The sequence below is a fragment of the Arvicanthis niloticus genome, chromosome 24 (assembly GCF_011762505.2).
Source record: "Arvicanthis niloticus isolate mArvNil1 chromosome 24, mArvNil1.pat.X, whole genome shotgun sequence".
Lineage (NCBI taxonomy): Eukaryota > Metazoa > Chordata > Mammalia > Rodentia > Muridae > Arvicanthis > Arvicanthis niloticus.
Window position 1 is genome coordinate 18,389,887 of NC_133432.1, and position 20,395 is coordinate 18,410,281.

The 20,395-nt window shown below is 45.3% G+C and overlaps 1 protein-coding gene across 1 annotated transcript in view; it reads right to left on the reverse strand.

Moving 5' to 3' along the window:
* Tmem132d (transmembrane protein 132D) overlaps window positions 1-20,395 on the reverse strand; it is a 625,150-nt gene that overhangs the window by 140,580 nt on the left and 464,175 nt on the right. The window lies entirely within an intron of this gene.

The window sequence follows — 20,395 nt, forward strand, 5'->3', positions numbered from 1 at the left end:
GACAATGAGCATGGGTGGTTTGCCACACATGAGGCCAAAGTGACAGGTTCAAAAGTGTGATGGGTTGGAAGCACAGTTCATGGATGAATACATGAGAAGTGACCCTGCTGTGGAATAAATCCCTGTGTGCTGGTCACACTGCCTAAGTCCCTGGGGGATGGAGTTTCTCAGCCTCCCTCAGTCTCATGGTGGGATCCCATGTCATAGGTAGGCGACTGTGAGGATCAGGATTTGGGGAGGGGGCTGCTGCAGTATTTCTCTTTATAAGTGGATAAGAGGGCCTGGAGAGATGCTTAGCGGGTCAGAGTAGTCGATGCTCTTCCCAAGGACCTGAATTTGGATCCTAGCACTGTATCAGGGTGCTCACAACTATCTCTAACTCTAGCTCTAGGGGAGTCAATGTTTCTTTCCTCTTTGGGCATCTGTATTTATGTGTACAAAACCACATGCAGACACACACCTACAAGTAATTAAAAACAATCAAGGTAAATCTTTTGAAAAGCACATTAATGTGTTCCCAGAGCATGCAGAACCCAGAATCAAAATAACATTCTCCACTGAAAAGTGCCATGGGGCCTGGGAGGATCAGGCCACTTCAGCCTGAGACAGACAGGTACTTGGTAAGCCAGGAACTGATATATATATATATATTGGTTTGGTGTGGGTCGGGGATGGGAGTTAAGTGAGTGAGTGACCACTTTCTCGGCAAGTATGAAGCCTTGGGTACCACCTGCAATGCTGCCAAACCAATAAATCAATAAACTAATAAAGAAACAAACAAATAATGGATGTGTGGGAACACAGCAATCAGCCTGAAATCTTACAATCAGGCGAATCAAACAGGCTTGATGGCTCAAGTCTATAATCTTAGAACTACAGCAACTTAGGCAGGAGGATCACAGTGAGTGTGAGGACAACATGGGCTAGCAAGTCTGGGCTATAAAATCTCTCTCTGTCTCAAAACAAAACAATTATATACATATGTGTATATACATATACATATATATATACACTCACACACACATATATATAAATCAGAAATTTGAATGAAGAAATAATGATAACAATAAGTTCTAATCTGTAGGATAAAAAAATACAGCTGAGAATTCATAGCTAGTGTGCAGACATAATTGAATATAACAGCCAATTCGAATCAATGAGAGCGGGAGGGGTGTCAGAAACAGTCACTGTAGGCAAACACTGAATTGATGGCTTCTAGATAAGACTCCCGAGGAGATGCTACACTCTCTGAGGTGACTGTGGCTAGCTCCCGTCTTAAGGCACCAGGAAAGGAGACGTCTCCTGGTGGAGAAATCTGGCCATTTACACCAAGCATTTTATCACTGATGCCAGAACTTATTGGTTCTATCTAAGTCCTTCCACGACACCCCTAAAACACCAGCAGAGCTGTCAGGGGACCCACATTCTGGGCTTCCTAAGATTCCTTTGTTTGCCTGATGTGTGTTTTGGGGACCCTTATGGAAGATAAGTTCAATGGACAAGTGGGAATTTCTCTCAAGGCTCTGTGGGTATGTTGGTTTTTAGGCCAGGCCTGTGTGAATCCGTGTTGCTTTCAGACACATTGTGCAACCAGAAAGGGAGCTTTGTTCTTCCTCAAGATATGTCTGACTATTCACGGCCCTTTGTGGTCCCGGATGACTTTTAAAAACATGGCTATGGACCCACAGAAGAGTGAACTGGGACTCTTATCTTACACTTTACACAAAAATCAACCCAAAATAGATTAAAGACTTAACCTAATACTGGAAGCCCTGTAATTCCCAGAAGAACACAAAGGAGAAATCTCCATGACAGTGGTCTAGACAGTGATTTCATGGATATGACCCCAAAACTCCAGCCAACAGCAGCAAAATGTAGACGAGGAGATGACATCAAATCAAAGAGCTGCTGCCCAGCAAGAGAGTCAAATCAATAGAGTGACTGGGGTAGCCCATAAAAGGTGTGTGCAGGGAGGGCGTAGGGAGGGAGTGGTATTTGCTAGTTACTTATCTGCTATGAAATTAATTCATAAGATATATGCAGGACCACTAATGTTCAATAATCAAAACAGACAAGAAATAGAAGCTCACTGATTCCCAATTTTAAAAATCTCCTGAAGATTTAAACAGACGTTCCACCTATAAATGACGTCCAAGCAGCCGACAGGTACATAGAACGACGCTCATCACTGCTGGCCAGGGAATAATAATCAATGGCCATGGTGAGAAGCCATCTCAACTTTGGTTAGGATGGGTAAGTTATAAAGTGAAGAGATAAGTGTGGGGAGAGGTAGGAAGGAAAACCAAGGAAGAGAAAAGGAAGGGAAGAAAAGAGAAAGAAAGGGAGGGAGGGAGTGGAAAGGGGCGGGAAAGAATGGAAGAGATGGCAAGGAAACCAGAAGTCAGGATGGGAATGGATCAGAAGGACAGGAGAAAGCAAGCCGTTGGTAGCATGGCGTAAAAAACAACAACAACAACAACAACAACAACAACAACAACAAACCCAAAACGGTGATTTTTCAAACCATGAGCAGCCGCGGCGACTCCAAACAGTTTGGGAACGCCTCAAAAAATTAAAACTAGAACTCTTGGGAATTGGTTCAAGATCATTGAAACCGACACGGGGGGGGGGGGGGGCGGGGGAACGCTTAACCTTCCCACATTCAATTCACAGTTGTCCCCAGGAGCCAAGATCTGAAACAGCACGGAACCCCCACCAATGGGTGAGTGCATAACCAAGTGAGGGGCATGTAGGCATTGGGATATTATTCAGCTGTAAGAGGAAGGAAATCCTGCCGTGTATGGGAACTCAATGAAGCGTGCTGCATTGTGGTATGTAAAATGAGCCAATCACAGAAGAGCAAATACCACCCGAGTGCTCTTAGAGGAAGTGTCTAAAATGCACAGGCACCACCAGCCAATCGGCTGCTAGCTGCCAGGCCCCCATAGAGGAAAATTAGGAGTGTTTGGATATATACAAATTTCAGTCATTCGAGGTGAGTACATCTTAGGAACAAGTCACACCAAGCTTGTAGTTATGGCAACACAGGGCACACAGGGAAGTGGTTGACGGATGAGGCCATGTGCTTAGTTCTTGTCTCAAAGAGGACAGGAAACACCAAAAGGCAATGTAGATTCGACCAAAACCAAAATGAGGGGCAATCTACAAAATTGAATGGTAACTTAGTTAGGAAACAAACAAACAAACAAACAAACAAATCAGGGACATGAGAGATAGCTCAGTGACTAAGAATCCTTTCTGATCATGCAGACTAACAGTGTTTGGGTCCCAGCATCTTACATGGTGGCTTGCAACCCCCAGTGGAATCTGGTACCCCCTCCTGGCCTCCATGTGTACTGCAGTCATGTACACAAAATTTAAAAACAGTAAAAATAAGTTCAAAATAACTGGAAAAAATATCCTTGAGAATAAAGAGAATGCAAGGACAGTTGGGGCAATTAGGGACCACAGATAACCCTGAGCTGTGTCCTTCACATCACAAAGGGTTGTTGGTGAGGCATGTTGGGCAAATAAATACAAATATAAACAAAGGCTCATATAATGTGTATGTATTTCCTGGTTTGTGGTTATGTCAATTAATCACATTAACATATCACAAAATGTTAATATAACATTAATGTTTAGGGAAATGTAGAAACAAGACTATGGAAGCGTTGCTATTATTTTTGTGGAGCATATACATATTAAGAAGATTTCTTTATTTTTATTTTATGCATATAGGTGTTTTATCAGCAAGTATGTGCTATACAGCACATGCATGCAGTGCCTATAGAGGCCAGCAGAGGGCGTGTGATTCCCTTGGAACTGGAGTTAAATAAGTCTGTGAGCCACCATGTGGGGAGCTGAGAATCAAACTCCATCCTCTGCAAGAGCAGCCAGAGCTCTTAATCACTGAAGCATCTTTCCAGTCCTTATGATGTACATTTATGCCTAAACTTCTACAAAATGAAGAGTGAATAAGCAACAGGGTCTCTGTGTCTTTTCCCCCCATCTTCCCTCCAGGTTGGTCTTGGAAACCAAGTGTTGAAGTAAGGGCACCAAGAGACAGGAAAAACCAGAGCCTGCTATCACCACTAGCCCAGTGTAAACGTCAGAGGGGTGAGAATCTAAGGCCACATGGCTGGGCTATTCTAATGAGCACACCTCAGGACAGCTGACAGCAAGAAGCTGGCTCCATGTGTCCAGACCCGATCAGATCAGGAATTACAAAACACACACACACACACACACACACACACACACACACACAGACAGACAAGCAAAGCACAATGCAAAACAAAAAGCCACAGAATGAATCCATCTACCTTGAAATAAGAATCACTGAATTCGATACAGGTTTCGTGTATACATAGAGGACCAAGGACAACTGTCAGGAATTATTCTCACCTTATCTTGAGAAAGACTCTCTCACTGAGGCTGGAGCTCCCTGATTCCGCTAGCATGTTTTTCCTGCAAGCCCCAGGGATCCACCTATCTCTCTGTCCCCAGAGCTGAGGTTATGGGTACAAGCCATGAAACAGGTGTTTGTGGGTATGGGCACACAAGAGGACAAGAGTCAATGGAAAAGTGTGTTCATCACAAAACGATGCCATTTCTGTTGAGGTGTGGACTTAAGAGACAGCATAAAAGCTTCATCTGTATTATGTTAAACATGGTAATACAGTCAGCAGTAATTTGTATAATTAAAATTCATGATAAAAGCAGGCAGTGTATTAAATCATTGACCTCTACTAAACGCTTTGTAAACCCGGGGGGGGGGGGAAGAGACACATTTTCAATATAAACCTCCCTAATTTGGTAAGTCCCCATTTGCTATTCATTACCTAATAAAGTTTCATTTCTCTGTAGATTTGATTGCAGAGTCAGTGCTTAAGGTAGGAATTGAATACAATTCATAACTCTTTAACATTTTGTCCCTTAAAGTGCACACAAAAATACAGTGCAGATGGTTTTATGTGGCCAATGCAAAAAAAAAAAAAAAAATGTTTCTCACAGCCTTGAATGCTGACACGCCATTAGGCTGAAGTAGAGAGAAACCAGACAGATGCAGGTGTCAAGTGAAAGACCTTTGTGATGTCTGACTCTAAACTCCCTGCTAGTCAGTATGGATGGCGGGAGACACGTGCCTGCAGGGTTTGCTCTGTGTTATTTGAAAATCATACATTGCTGATGTGGGTTGGTACTAATGAGGCCATAGGCCTCTAGGGTGGGGAGATGGGAGGGGAACATAAAACCCCCAGCTTGAGTTTTTTTATGGCTTTTTGCCCCCAGCAATAGGCAGCATTGCCTTGTGTTCTTTGTTACCAAAAGTAAGTTCTCTGAAATGTTGCCCCCTCCCCAACCCCCGGTCTCCTCACACACAGTGGATGTCTTTGCACCTGATATACCACAGAGAGCAGAAGAGGTTTGGGTGCCCACGCTTACTCCAGACAATAAGCAGTTGATGCATTTTCATTATTGTGGACAGAGGCAGAGACCCAACCCCTGCTATAGAAGAGCAGCAAAGTCATCTTTAGATCAACCAGAAGAGGGAATGTGGGCAATCACCTGGTCGAATGCCCTAAAGCCAAATGAAAACAAATGCAAACCTCGAAGTGTGTCATGGTCTTCCCAGATCTAGGGGCCCCTTATCTACCAGGGAGCCTGTGACATTTGCCATTAGGCACCTTGACCTCGCACGGTCCTGTCTTTCCATCTTCTGATTCTTTAGCTGATGAAGAACAAGAACTCACCAGCTGTGTGTTATCTGCAATGGGTGTGTTCATTATTGGAGTAGGAGACCAAGGAATTAAGTCCCATCTCCCTAGGTTTCAGTTCTAAAGGCAGCTGGTGGGTTAAACATGAGGACGGCACATCTCCGTGTCATCAAACCACCTCTCGGTGAGGTGTGTGTCACGTCCGAAGGAAACTCCATTTCCCCATATGCTGGTGGCTAGACAAAAGCCAGCGGTCCTTAGGAACTTGTGAAGCCAGTTCCCCTCTAGCAAAGGACCATGTCCCTTCTCACTGGCAGAAGGGACAGATGGCAACCTGTGGTACCAATTAGAGCACAGTGGCCTCCATGCTCCTGCAGAATCCTACATACCAGTTACATATTTCAGAGCCTGTGCTGGCATCCTGGCCCTCCTTTATTATCCTCAGTGTCTCCAGCTCGTGAGCCATGTCTCCCGCTACTCATTTCTCCATAGAACCCTGGTATTTCAGCTATGCTATCTTGTTCTTCCCTCTTCGTCCTGACTCTCTTTGTCTTCATCTTTTGCTCTTTACCCAGCCCTTCCTCTTCTCCCTCTATTCTGCTCCTGCTTCTCTCCTGGTCAGATCATGTCTGTTGGCCGTGTTCAGTCTACTACTTTCTCTCTCTGCCCTGGAACTCCTCCAGATGCCCCCTGGCTGTTATCTCGCCTTCATATCTAGAATACAAACCTTTCCCCTTAACCATCCCTTGGAGCAGCCGAGTCATCAATTTATACCTGCTTAGAGTCTACTAGACTATTGTCTACTCTATTCTATCTAAACATGAGTCTTTCTATTGTGGCCTTCCTCTTTGATGATTTCTAGGACGACACTCCTCTCTGTCCTGTCCGGGATGTTTGAGTGTCTCACTCTAAACCACTAAGCTGCCGCTAAGAACGCTCACCCCTAACCCTCGCCCCCGACTTGGACGGGCCAATGTTCAAGACAAGCATGTTGTACTGTAATTTCTTCCAAACTGCAACCATCCCTGCTGAAAAGACAGCTCAGCGGTTAAAGCACTTGCCGGATAAGCACCGTGACAGCTTTAATTCCAGCCTTGCAAAAACTGGGGGAGATTGGTGATATGTGTGTCTCGGAGCAAGCTGGCTAGAAAGATTGGTCGCATCGGTGAGATCTGGGCTCGACAGAGAGACACTGCCTCCGTGAATGCAGTGGGAGAACCGTCAAGGATGTTTCCTGACTCCTGATCACTGGCCTTAGACTTCCACATGCACAAACCCATATGTGCAAAGCATGCCCCCACATGTATCAGCATCCACACACACACACACACACGGTAGGGGAGAGGGCTTCTCAGAAGGTTCACAAGCCTAGGTATCTAAGCTGTGAACAATCACTGGAGGCAGGAGGCTGTCTCTGGTGGAGCTGCCTGCAAGTTGCATAGTTGCCACCCATGCCTGGGTGGGCTTGCTGGTAGGTCCCCCAAGCTCCTGAGAGCAACCCCAGGAAACTCCTAGAGTCACACCACACACTAGACCTGGGTCGAATCACTTCTGGGGTTGTTATTGATGCTCTATCCTGAATGAAGGACATCTCCCCAGGAAAAGCCACACGCAGTGTCCGTTCCTTTGAAAGCAGCATGGGGACCGTGAAGTAGACGGACTGTCTGAAGAAAATCGCTGTTCATTTAGAAGCCAAATTCTACAGAGTGGTCACTTGGATCCCCAGATGCCACATGGCTGAGGGTTTCCTCCAGCGTCTGGGGTCCCCTTAGTTCCCTCCGGGTTGGCGTATCCTAGTGGTAGGCCTGGGAGTGGGAAAGCTTTCCCAGAGCTAGTCTGAGCTGGCCTGGGGGTGATAACTGGCCCACAGAGAAACAGCGAAATGCAACCTTAACTTTGATTCGAGCAGAGGCTGGAAAGTCAGGGAAGGGCAAACCAGTCATTAAATGAACAGGAAGGAGACAGGAAGGTTTGCATTGAGGAATAGGAAAGACAAAGCGACAGAAGCCAAGAGGCTTGGGGAGGTGTAACCGGAGCTGTTTAAGGTGAGTACACACCGCCATCTGTGGCGGGGAGGAGAACTGCAGCTAATATAACGGGGCAGGCCCACCTTGTTAGATGAGATGCAGGAGGTCCCGCTGTAAGGATGTTTAATTAGCTTCCAAACTCATATGGTCCTGCCCTTTTCGTTGCCTCCTGATGACTTAGCAAAATAAACTAACTCTCATCCGTAGGTGTGAATTAAATTTTCCTTCCCGCTGCGACGATAGAGCATGGGATCTGTGGCCTCTGTGGCCGTTTCCGCAATCCAGCATGAATGTGGCCTTCAGAGGGACACCGGAAGAATCCCACTGTGTCCCTTCCCACTAGCCTGCCTGGCTCCTGGTACTGCTGTAACCAGAAGCCCTCTAAAGAATGGGAGCCAGAGTCAGGCCAGTCCCTCCTGTCAATCAAGGTATTCATGGGAGGGAAACAGGGAAGATCTATCCTTTGAGGGGAACTGTTTAAGCATGGAGGAAAGAGCCCAGCATACTGCATCCACAGTCGTGTGCATCTCAGTCCAGCTCTACACGAGCAGCTCAGTCTGATGACTAATTACAAAGTCCCAAGTATCCCTATCTTTTATAGTGTGCATGTACATGTGTGTGTGTGTGTACACATGTGTGGAGAACGGATGTGGTACCTGGTGTCATTCTTCCTCAGGGAATGTTCCCCTTGTTTTTTGAGGCAAGGTCTCGCACTGGGACCTGAAAATCACTTATTAGACCAAGTGGGCTAGATAGGGGGCCCCCAAGGATCTGCCTGACTCATCTTCCCCAGTGCTGGATTACGTCACCTTTTATGTGGGGGCTGGGGGTTCCTCCTGTTTGTGTGACAAGCTCTTTACCGACTGATGCTCTTTACCGACTGACCCCATTTTCTCTATTTTTAAATCACCGAATGCCACCGGTCCTCTGCTCGCCGCCAGCTTCCTGTCATCTGCACGCAGTCACCCGGTACAAATATGCTCTCCATGCTTGTGGCAATCTAGTCTATGATTATTTACTTTCTCCCCCTCCGTTTGGTTGGATTTTGGAAGAAAAGGAAAATTCATCTCCTACCACTGTGGTGGTTCACCAAACCGTGTGCTCAAACATTTCCTGGACACTTCTGTTGGGTGCTTTCAGCTGCGACCAACGCGTAAAACGGCGAACTTTGAATAAAGAACGCCCCGTTCATACTGCGGGTGGGGGAATCTCTCCCCGTAGGTCAGCTGAGTTCCTAATTAGAAGATGGGGAGCAGGGAAAAGCAGGGGAGGAATCCCTGGCAGACTGGTTTCAGACCCATCTGCAGCATCAGCTCTTTCTGGGCTTAGGGGGGGGGTGGCGTTGAACTTTGAACTCTGGAACACCAACCCCCAGGTCTGCAGCCTCTCAGCCCTCACTGCAAACCTCAGAGTTGCCACATCACCTCAGGTCAGCAGAGGTCCCAATTAGAAGCAAAAATTAAAAAAAAAAAAAAAAAAAAAAAAAAAAAAAAAGAGTTCAACTGTGCCTCTAAAGCTCTGCAGATCCTGGAGTTGGCAGCTTTTATCATTGTGAGAGTCGTGCTCCCTCACCCTTACCACGCACATTCTCCAATTGCTTCTCCAGAGATTTCTGACGCAGCTGTGGCCGTTAAACTACATTAAACTTCTCTCCTTAAATGCAACTCTAGATCCAATAACAGCAACAAGAACCCTCTCTCTCCGTGGCTCTAGAGACAACAGACACATCTACTAACCTGCACTTCCCCGTGGGTGTTGCAGGTATTCCAGGCAGGGTTTGCAAAAGGCAAAGACAGGGCAGTCATCTGAGGATGGGATCTGTTTCTTCACAGAAACATCTCTCATCGATCACATCTCTGGCACCTTTGTGTGGCATTCAAGAACAGTGGTTCTCAACCCCGGGAGTCCAAGACCCTTTCACAAAGGTTCCCTAAGATTGCCAGAAGACACAGAGTTTTACATTATGATTCACAACAGTAGAAAATTACAGTTGTGAAGTAGCAACAAAAATAATTTTTTGGTTGGGGGTCAATGCCATGTGATGAACTGTATCAAAGTATCAAAGTATCAGGAAGGTTGAGGACCACTGGTCTAGGAGGAACAAGAGGTTCTGGGCGTAACAAGATACTAGTGCTGGCCTTGGTATTTAAAAAATCTATTATAGATGTTTGGGGCGGTACATGCATGTGCGCTTCAATGCTCACACGGAGATCAGAGGATAACTCGTGGGAATCGATTCTCTCTTTCCATTATATGGGTTTGGGGAATTGAACTCAGGACATTGAGTTTGGTAGCAAGCACCCTTACACACTGAACTATCTCACTTGATCCATCTCTGTCTTTATAATCAGCAGATACTGTAGATGGCTCTGGTCCAAGTTTCTATGCTATCTGTCTGGATAAAGCCAGTTCTCCATCCCTTTCTCAACATATCCTAGAGAGTATCTGTATATGAGGTGTGCAAGATTCCTGCTTTTTAAAATGACATAAATAGCAGTTCAGCCTGTGCCCCCCCCCCCAAAAAAAAAAAACAGACCCTGGGCAGAAGTCAGAGGTCACATACTTATAAATGTGTGAAGAGTACCAGCTATGGGGTAGGAGAGAGGAAATGAAGGAGATGGAGCCTGTAGGGAATCAACACACACAGAGGATGCTGGGCTCCCTAGCATGGATGGAGAGTGAGAAATGGTCCAAGCTGGCCATGTATGTGGAATGCTGAGCTCACTAGCTAGTGAATCTTTTAAAAATCAGGCCACATAGGCCTTGGGTGGGGTCAGGGCTAGCTTTTCCCTACTTCAGAGGAACATGTGTGTTTGGCTAGAAAAAAGTTTTCTGTTTAGAACCAAAGGCTTGGGCAGAAAGCATGGACAGAGGAAGCATGGATCAGCTCCAGTGTCCCAGCAAAGTCATTAGCATCAAGGGGATGTAGTTGCCCTGGCAACAGCTGAAGATGGAAAGCTAGCCAAATACCCTGGGACTAAGTGTGGCTGAGGGGGGATAAGAACCAGGTAAACGGAGCACGAATTCTTAGTCCAGTGTTCTCAGAGGTTATCCTAGGTGACTTTAGCCTGGCGGACTCTCACAGCAGGTTCAGGGCAAGGTTCACAGCAAGGAGTAGAACGGCACTTTGAGTAATTTAGCTGATGCAGGGATTTACAGAGAAGGTATGTGGAGGACTCCTGAATCAAAAGACTGTCAGAGAAAGCAAGTCTCAAAAGGGCATGGACAGTGCATGAAGACTGGTCCAGCAGCCCGAGCTCACGCCTTTGCTTCAGTGAGAATTAGCTTCAAAGGGCTCCTGGTGCAATGGCTTCCCTGTCAAGTTAAAAATTCTTGGCAGCCTGAATAGTTCCACTCACATGAGAAGTTTTCTGGTGGCCGTGATCACTCAGCTGAAGCCAGGGTGCAGGGCTGTAGGAGGTAGAAGGTATTTCCTTTAACATCCTGCAATGGTGTGAATTAAGAGATACCGTGCCAGGAAACAGACATCCCCATGGTCTTAGGACTCCAGAGAAGGTGCAAGTCCCTTATGCAATTCCCTTGGGCATTCCCTTGTGCAAGCTACAGTCTGAGACCAAGACTACAGAGGCAGCCAGTATGGTGAGCATCTTTAGACACTCATCCAGAGAGGAAAACTGCCCTGGAAGATTCTGCCCAGGCACCCAGATGGTCTTTAGTTAAAAACAAGTCAATAGATCCTCATCAAGCCAGAAAGCAAAAATGTACCAAGAACAACACAAATTATCCACTCACACCCAGGGCAGCAGACCATTTCCCAAGGGATGACAAGAGACAAAGGGATGACAAGGGAACACAGCGATCCATCCATGTCTATGTGTCTATTATAAGCAGTGGTCAGCTTATGATAGAGGGGGAGGAGGACCACAGTATCTCAGACTTTTGGAGTTCAAATTCACCAACAACTCATCCATTGGCATTCCTAAAGAATTTTTTATGATCTTGTTATACTTGAGGGTTAAGACTTTTTATGATCTTGCTCTTGTTCTTCTTCTTGTTCTTCTTCTTGTTCTTCTTCTTGTTCTTCTTGTTCTTCTTCTTGTTCTTGTTCTTGTTCTTCTTCTTCTTGTTGTTCTTCTTCTTGTTCTTCTTCTTCTTATTATTATTATTATTATTATTATTATTAATAATTATTATTTACGTGTATTTGTTCAGGCGTGTGCAATATCTATTCGGGTGCCTTCAGAGGCCAGAAGAGGGCATTGGATTTCTCTGAAGCTGAAGTTACAGGCTGTTGTGAGCTACACAATGTGGGTGCTAGGAATCAAACCTGAGACCTCTGCAACCTGAGCCAACTCTCCTGACCCTACATCTCTACTGTTACAAGGCAAGAGACCCTCAGGAAAGGACTGCTCAGGGTTTTTTTGTTTGTTTGTTTGTTTGTCAATTGCAGAGCCAGGAATAGACCCTGGGAGGGCCCAGTATGGGATTTCCTCCACAGGGTGTCACTGTCAAAAACTCTAGTGGTAGAGCAAAGACCTCTAGATCACCCCAAAATATCCACACCCTAAACCCAGGAACCTAGGCATGTTTGGTTCCATAGTAAAGGGTGGTGTGGGAATGTTCAATGTCATAGCCCTTAGTGCTGTGCATGTAAGAGCCTGTGTGCTCACAGAGGAGAGAGTCACCATGCTGGCTGCAAGGGAGGAGATCAGGCTTAGAGAAAGATTGGCAAGACACAAGGACGGGACCAGAATTGATTGAAGCAGCTTCTAGATTCTGAAAGGACAAGAGGATTGCCAGAAGGAACCAGTAACAAGTTCATTTCCTACTTCTGATCTCCAAGGTATATACTGACTTGGTAGGGTAGCCTTGAGAAATGTGGTGTTCACGTGGGCTCTTCAGCCAGAAAGGCGACACACACACATCTATCCCTAGCACTGGCCACTGAGATGGCATCGGATGTCTTTTCACCTCAACAGGTTCTATGTTCCCACCCAGGGTCCTTTATTTTACAGGGGTTCAGCAACTGGCCTTGCTTCCGGGCTAATAGCTTTTCTGCGCATGCGCTGACCTCTGGCCTCCTCCAGGCTGGCCACACAGACATCTTTATTGACAACTGGCTGAATTCTCACCTGCCAATGTGCCACCCCACCCCTGCACTCAGCACATTGTTTTGAAATCCTCCCACCTCCACTGAACATCTGTCAGTCTCTAAGTCTTTGTGCCCAAACTCCAAATGTGCAGACGCTCACAAAAGATGAGGTGCGAAGCTTTTATTTCTTTTTCATTTTGGCACCTTTTCTGTCAACCTTTTAAGTACTAAAGATATCTTTGTGTGTTTGGCTAATTTCGCCTTTTGAAAAGCACAAGGGAAGTGCATGAGGTTTGAAGTTTGCCTATGAGAATGATTAAGTGAGTCTGGGAAGCAGCCGGGTGCGATGGTTCACTGACAAGGTGGTCTCAGCCCTGTGGCAGGAAAGGCTTACAAAAAGTCGCCTCTGCTACTTCAGAATGGAAGTAAGAACATTCCGGAAATGGCATTGTGTCCACTTCCTGTCCCTTTCAGCAGTTAGCGAAACTTAGTGTCAGTAAAGAACTTAAAGTGATATTTTATTAGTAATGGTATCTGTAGGTTCCAGGAGGCTAAAGGACGGGGCATTTAATAAGAAGGGAGAAGGAAAGAGCGCACTGGGCTGTTGCATATTGGACACCCTCTTGAATTTCCCTAGCTCCCTGTAAACAAGACTATATAATTGTTTGGGGACCAATGTGATCGCTGGAGAAAAATCAACCAATCAAATGTAAAACAGCTAAAACTATTAGTGTGTGTGTGTTATATGTATGTGGTATATGTGATATATACACATATTTGTTAGCATGTGTCTGTATGTGTGTACATGCTTGCACTTGCTTGCAGGTGCATGTGCACAGGTGTACATTTGTAAATGGAGGTCAGAGAACAGAGGATCATGGGAGACAGAGAAAATATGCTCCAAGTATATTACATGCTTATATGGAAAAGGCCTTATATATTGTACATATTATATGTATGTGCATAATATGTATATGTATATTTATACATTATGTATGTACATAGCAGAGAAAAATTAACACAAACTCAAAATTCAGTCTAAAAAAGTTGAAGAAAGACGGCCCAAGCCTGAAGAAATTTTCCATGAGAAGCTGTGATTCACAAAAGCCTCTCCTCCAGCACTTGCCTCTGATTTGGGGGAAACAGAGGCTGGGCTGAGTTTCTTCTAGAGCCCCCTGTGCTGCTGTCTTTCTGAAGGTGTGGCAGAAGATTTTGTACAAAATTGGAGAGGGAGACCTCAGATCTAGCACTGTTTTCCAAGTGATGGGGGGGGGGAGGGAAAGAAGATGTGAATGGCAGGAGGTGGGGCTTGCCTCTCAAATGGGGACCTGAGTTCTAAGCCTAGAACTCACGTAGAAATTCAGATGCAATAACACACACAACCCCAGCAATGATGATGGGGTGGGGGGGGGAGGGCATGGGTAGTGGGGGTAGACAGGAGGAACCCTGGAGTTCGCTGGTCTACTTGGTGAAGTTCCAGGCTAATGAAAGACCCTATCTCAAACAAAAAGTGGAAAGTACCTGAGAACAACATTCAAGATTGACCTTTGATCTACACGTACACACACACACATACACAGAGAGAGACAGAGAGAGAGAGAGAGAGAGAGAGAGAGAGAGAGAGAGAGAGAGAGACAGACAGACAGACAGACAGACAGACTAAAAGCCCAAGATCTAGTTCTACATCTCAGATTTTCAAACTGGCTTCCAAACCTCTCTGAGCCTCAGTTTTTTCATCTTTAGTATGGAGCCAACACCAGAAAAGCCTCTTTGGGCTCTCCTGAAGACTCACCAGGTCAGTCCCTGCAAAGCCCTATAGAAATGCAGTGTGTAGTAAGAGCCCATCTGGCTTTGCTATTATTAGGATAAGTAAATATTAATTTGCATCAAATTGTAGATACGAGAGAGATCATAATTAGAGCCATAAAAGAAGACGTGTTATAATTTCTCTGGAAAATATAGATGCTTCTGGAAATAAGGCTTATACACATGGAGCTTCAGGAGCGGGGCGCTCAGCAACTCACCCACCCGCCAGCTGTCGGGGATGGGTTTAATTCGGGGAAGTGTTCTGAGCAGCCGGTCTCTTTCCCCTGACAATCTTATCCCAGGGCCACCCAGCAGAGATGATGCCCAGCTTATTATAACCGCATTGTAAACAAGGCCTGGGGTTTACATAACACCTTGGCCACTGACAGAGAAAAAGCAGCTCTAAGTGTTGTACTTATGTCTCTGTTTGTACAATGTTGGTGCAAAGTTGAGAGGCTTTGGTAATAGCCTGTTTACAGACAGAAAAAAAAAATTAAAAGAAAATCAAGTGGTTTCTTCCTGTATCCCCGCCGGAGAAGTCCTGTGCAGACAGCAGGGCAGCCTTACACCATGCTGTCTGAATGACCAAGTGTGTTATCTTTGCTTTGATTCCATTTCTTTCTTCAGCAAAACAGAATGAGATGTCAGGACCAGGGAGATGGCTCTGCTGGTAAAACGTTTGCTGTATAAACTGGAAGACCTGTGTTCTGATCCCCAGCACCCAGGTAAAAGATGGGCATGGTACAGCTTGCTCCCATTATCCCTATACTGGCATAGTGGTGGAGACACATGGGTCCATGGGGTTCACTGGCTGGCCAGATTAGCTGAAAGCTGGCTATAAAATTAAGCTGGAAACGACTGATGAAGACATCTGATGTTGAGCTCTGACCCCCATGCATACTTACATGTGCATGCTACTCCACATTCCCCAACATGTACATAGATATTATACACAAAGGTGCAATTCACAGGTCAAATAGCTCATGCCAAAATGAATGTCACAAAGTAGTAGCAGATGTTGTCTGTTGTGCTTGGAAACTAGGAGCTCCACTGGAGACAAGAGCCCACATCAAACAAGGCCTGGGGTACACCCTGTCCCAGTTCCCGTGGTGTGGAAAATGAGCATTATCCATGGTTCTGGACATGCCTGCAGCAGACAGCCTCTGAGGCTGGTTAACTGGGCAATGCACAATGCATGTTTGCAAGCAGAATGGGTTTTAAACATGAACTCGTGCCAGGTTCCGGAGCTCATCAACCTGGGAAATGACAGAAGAAAGTAAGAGAGCGAGGAAACATCATGATAATGTGGGGTAGCCTGGGCTACCTGAGACAGGCTGTGGACATGGCAGCAAATACCCTCCTGGCAACATGAAGGCCTGAGTGCAGTTATGAGCAAGGAGTATGGTTTTCAGTGATTACATTTCCTTCAGTATATTAAGCTCTGATACAAAGAGGTGGTATGGGACAATAGTCAAAAGACTTATTCTTAAATATTTTTGGACCAAGCGAATTTAGCAATCCCAAACATAACCACTGACGTTCCTAGAGGTGCTATTCAAATGTGTTTTAAAATTAGGATACTTACTGGTTTCTATGGTCGTGTTTGCTCGTGTGGGGAGATTTTAGGTTTCTGAGAAGACTGTAGACTGGAACTCTCCATGGAAAGGATGGGTATGTGAACTACAGAGGCCCCCCAAAACACTTGGGCTCACTCACAAATAGGTGCTCAGACAGCAGCACCTCCTGTCATGCCCACCGCTGTTGCTCACTTGACAGTGCTATAGAAACACCGCAAGGTAAGGATCGTCTGTGTTCTCTCATCTTAATAGTTACCAAGCCCGACCCTGCTTAGCTTCTGAGATTAGACACAGTCTCACACTTTGGATTTTGTAGTCATGGTCACATTGGCCTCGGTAGAGGGAGATCTGTGAAACTTTGATTTAAATGGAGTTCTTGAGGGAACTTTTGCCCTTTGCAGCCACCTTCATAGACGGCAGGAAATGACACCAAAGTAAAATGAGCTAGGTATGGAAAGGTAGGAGTGTCCTTACACAGAAGCCAAATTATCTAGCACACAGGAGCAGAGCAGAGTGAGATTTACCCAGGGCTGGAGAGTTGGGCTATGGAGGTGATGGCCAAGAAGGATGTGATATTTAGCTACAGGAAAGTAGCCTTAGGGAGGCTAAGACAGGAAGATTATTGTTTGAAGCCAGCCTGGGCTCAATACAGAGTAAGTTCTAGGCTAGCCTAGGCTATGCATCAAGAGCTTGTCTCAAAATATATGTTCACATGTCCAAAATCAGATGCCTGGCCTCTTTTAGACACATCTCATCTGTTTCGACATTCTAGGGTCAGAGAGGGAGGCGGGGTCAGCATCCTTGGAGGACCATCCAGGAGCAAGGCTGGGGAGTTCTCCCTCCCTCCTGGCTCCACATCACTATCTCTCCTCACTCCCAGTTTCCCTGGTGTCCCCAGCAGGTCCTTCAATGGTCTCTGTGTCTGGTCTCTCAAGATAATCTCCACTTGCAGAGAAATTCAAACTCACACTCCTTAGTTTCTAGTCCTCACTTCTATATCCCGACCGCCATTGACAGAATAACTGGATGTTCTCCAAGCTCCTCCTTGGCATCTCTCTGACTTGTTCACATCCTTCTGGCTCCTTGGGGGTCTGTTTTCCTCTTAGGACATGACAGAAGGTTCATTCTCCTCGCTGGACTCTGCATGTCAGTTGGCTGTAATCCCAGGAGCCTTAATACCTTCTCTGACCTTCCAAAACAAAGGGTTTTCCCTTTTCTCCAGTCTTTAACACCAGACCAAAAAGAAAAAAAAAAATTCTGTGCGGTGACTTTGTAATCTATGGTCTGATACATGGCTCCTCTGGTTTACTTCTTCACTTGTGTGTTTAACTCCATCTCTGTTTCCTGTGTGTTTGCCGACTTCACGGGAGAGACATGCGTGATGGTTTTACTTAACCAAACTTTAAACTTGATTCGCCGAGCATCAGGCAAGATGATTATAGAGACCATGGCTGGCTGGATGAGGAAAATCCTACAAAGCAGTCTTCATTAAGAAGCAACATCATTTTAATTTAGGATAAATTACATAAGTATCGCACAAAACACCCACAGAATGCCAATTCATTCATTAATTGACTCCCATTTCTCTGCCACCAAATCCTTTTTGGCCAGCCTATACAAATGCAAAAGCAGCTCATTTACAATCCCTCATGTTTAAAATAATCAATGACCCATTGCCTTGTTTAGAAATCATAAATTGAATATGGGAAGGAAATTAAATGATCCTTCCGACATTGCAGAACACCCCTTGGTTAATCCTGAAATGAATAACGAGTCACAACAAAGAGTGCACACGAGTTATGTTTACACAGATTTATTAACTAGACTTTGGGAAAAGAAAGAACCATCTTAATTCAGTCACTCCCGCCAGGCCATTTGGAGACACAGAAGGGGAAATGACTGGGCAGAAGGAAGGCACATCAGAGGCTCAGGGCTTTATCTATCTAGAAGAGGAAACAGATACTATGGATGGTTATCGACCAGCTCACAATTTTACTTAGATGTTTTGCTGCTAAAAGGGGAGATAGCTTTTAGTCATCGTCTATAAGGAGGCTTCCCCCAAGGTTAAGCTGCTTTTATAGATGGAAAGTGTGGACCTTAGTATTCAGGGTACACGAGGTCTATTCACAGTCTCTATCTACCCATTTATTTACAGAAAAATCCAGTCCTCTTTCTCTCTGTGTCGCCTGCATATCCACCTGAACAAACACTCTTAAAAGGCACTTAGCTGGCAAGCTGTCAATAGAGAAACACACCATTATCGATGTTATCTTCAGAGAAAACAGCTCTCTTGACCCCCTGTAGTACAGACTCCTTCCGAAAGTTTTAAGATCCTAATGCAGGTTTGTCCATATTCTAGTTGAAAGGCCCAGTATTCTGACCACTGTGATGCATATGGGTCTTTACCTGGTGCCTGGTTACCTTTGCTTTGCATGGTTACTGATGACTTTGGGATGTTATTAAATCCAGAGGGAAGAGACTTCCCCGTCCTTTATCTAATTACAAGTTCAGTAATTACCTTATCACCACTTAGGCACCAAATTATCTAGATAGCTTCCGCTCCAGAATTCTCTTTACAGTCCCCGAGGATATGTCTCTTTAATAATCTCCATCTTTTCTCACATTAACTCACCAGGGTACATATGTGGTATGGTGTGGTATTGGTGCAATCCACGGTAGTGGAAGCTCTGTCAGATGGAATTCTGGCAGAAGCCGATCCAACCTACAGCCCAATTTTATGTACAATATGCCCACTCCTCACCATTTAAGAAAGAAATGAGATCTCTCTCTCTCTCTCTCTCTCTCTCTCTCTCTCTCTCTCTCTCTCTCTCTCTGCATATCTATGGGATGCATCTTTCTCCTTGCCTGGTGTTGGCTATTCAGCCTGCAGATACTGAGAGAGCAGCCAGTCTTCCAGACAGAACAATGAAAACATGGCTCAATGTGACTTTTGCTGGAAAAAGCAGGGGGCGTTCCAAACTCATCAAAGGTCAATAGGTGGTCAGTCTTAGGGGGAAAAAAAGGACAAGAAACAATGAGTTGCAGACAACTAACCCAAAAGGGCTATGCCAGAGTCATTCTGTCCACATATAAGACTTCCCACCCCTAACCCCAGCACCCTAACCCTAACCCCAGCCCTAACTAGGAAAGAAGTAGCCAGTGGGGAACAGTCATTTGTTACAGAGTGTGCTTGCAGACAGAAGTGAGATTTCCATAACAGCAGGAACAAAGGTTCTATGGTCAAAACAGCTTGATGAAGCCAGCCAGGCAGGGGCAATAAAACTTTGATGCCACATTTACAGAAAGATGAAGCAGGTAAGGGCATCAAACGGTCCACAAAACTGCTATGGTTTTCCTGGGAGAACCCATAGGGTAGATGGGGCAGAATAAAGTCCCAAAGAGCCATCATGGCCTCACCCGAAACAGAAGGCCAGACTAACTGAGGGGGCCGACTCAGCCCTTTTCCTCCGTTTTTTTTTTCAACTGGAAAAATACCACATGTAAGTTTTTTGAGTTTTCAACAAAAGCAATTATACTAATACTGATAGAAAAATTAATTAAGTCTATAGCCTTATTGTTGCTCTTTCAAAGGTAAAGTGTGGTTGAATAGAACTATAATCCAGTACTATGGAAGCAGACGTAGGAGAAAGCAGATTGCTGTGAGTTCCAGGCCAGCCTAGGCTACAGGGAGAGTTCTAAGCCAGCCTGGGCTAAGAAGAGCAGACAAGAATGAGGAAAGAGGAAAGGCCCGAGGCCACCTGAATTCTACTTATGTCTAGGCTGCTGGCTCAAGCACCAGGATGAAGAAGGTACAGCTTGCTGATATAGTCAAGCTATGGGGCAAAAATCATTTAGGGGAAGTGAATAATTGATTTTTTTTTTTTTTTAGTATTTTAATATATCTAGAACATTAGTTGAGCAATGTGATGTGAATCCAAACGAGGCCATGTCTATTATGTATTCACTCATTTGTTTATCCGAAGACACACCATTGATATACACTTGGCAATAAGAATTCACTTGCTTGGCCAGAGGGGTCTTTTTGTGGTGTGGGCAGTGATACAGAGATTCAAAATGGCTGATCAATGTACTTGAGAATATCTGACTATTGAGTGCTTAGTCCCTACAAAGGCTCAGAGGACATCTTGGAAGAGGAGGTGGAAAGACTACAAGAGCTGAAAGACAGAAAGGAAAGCTGTGAGAAGCTGTCATCTG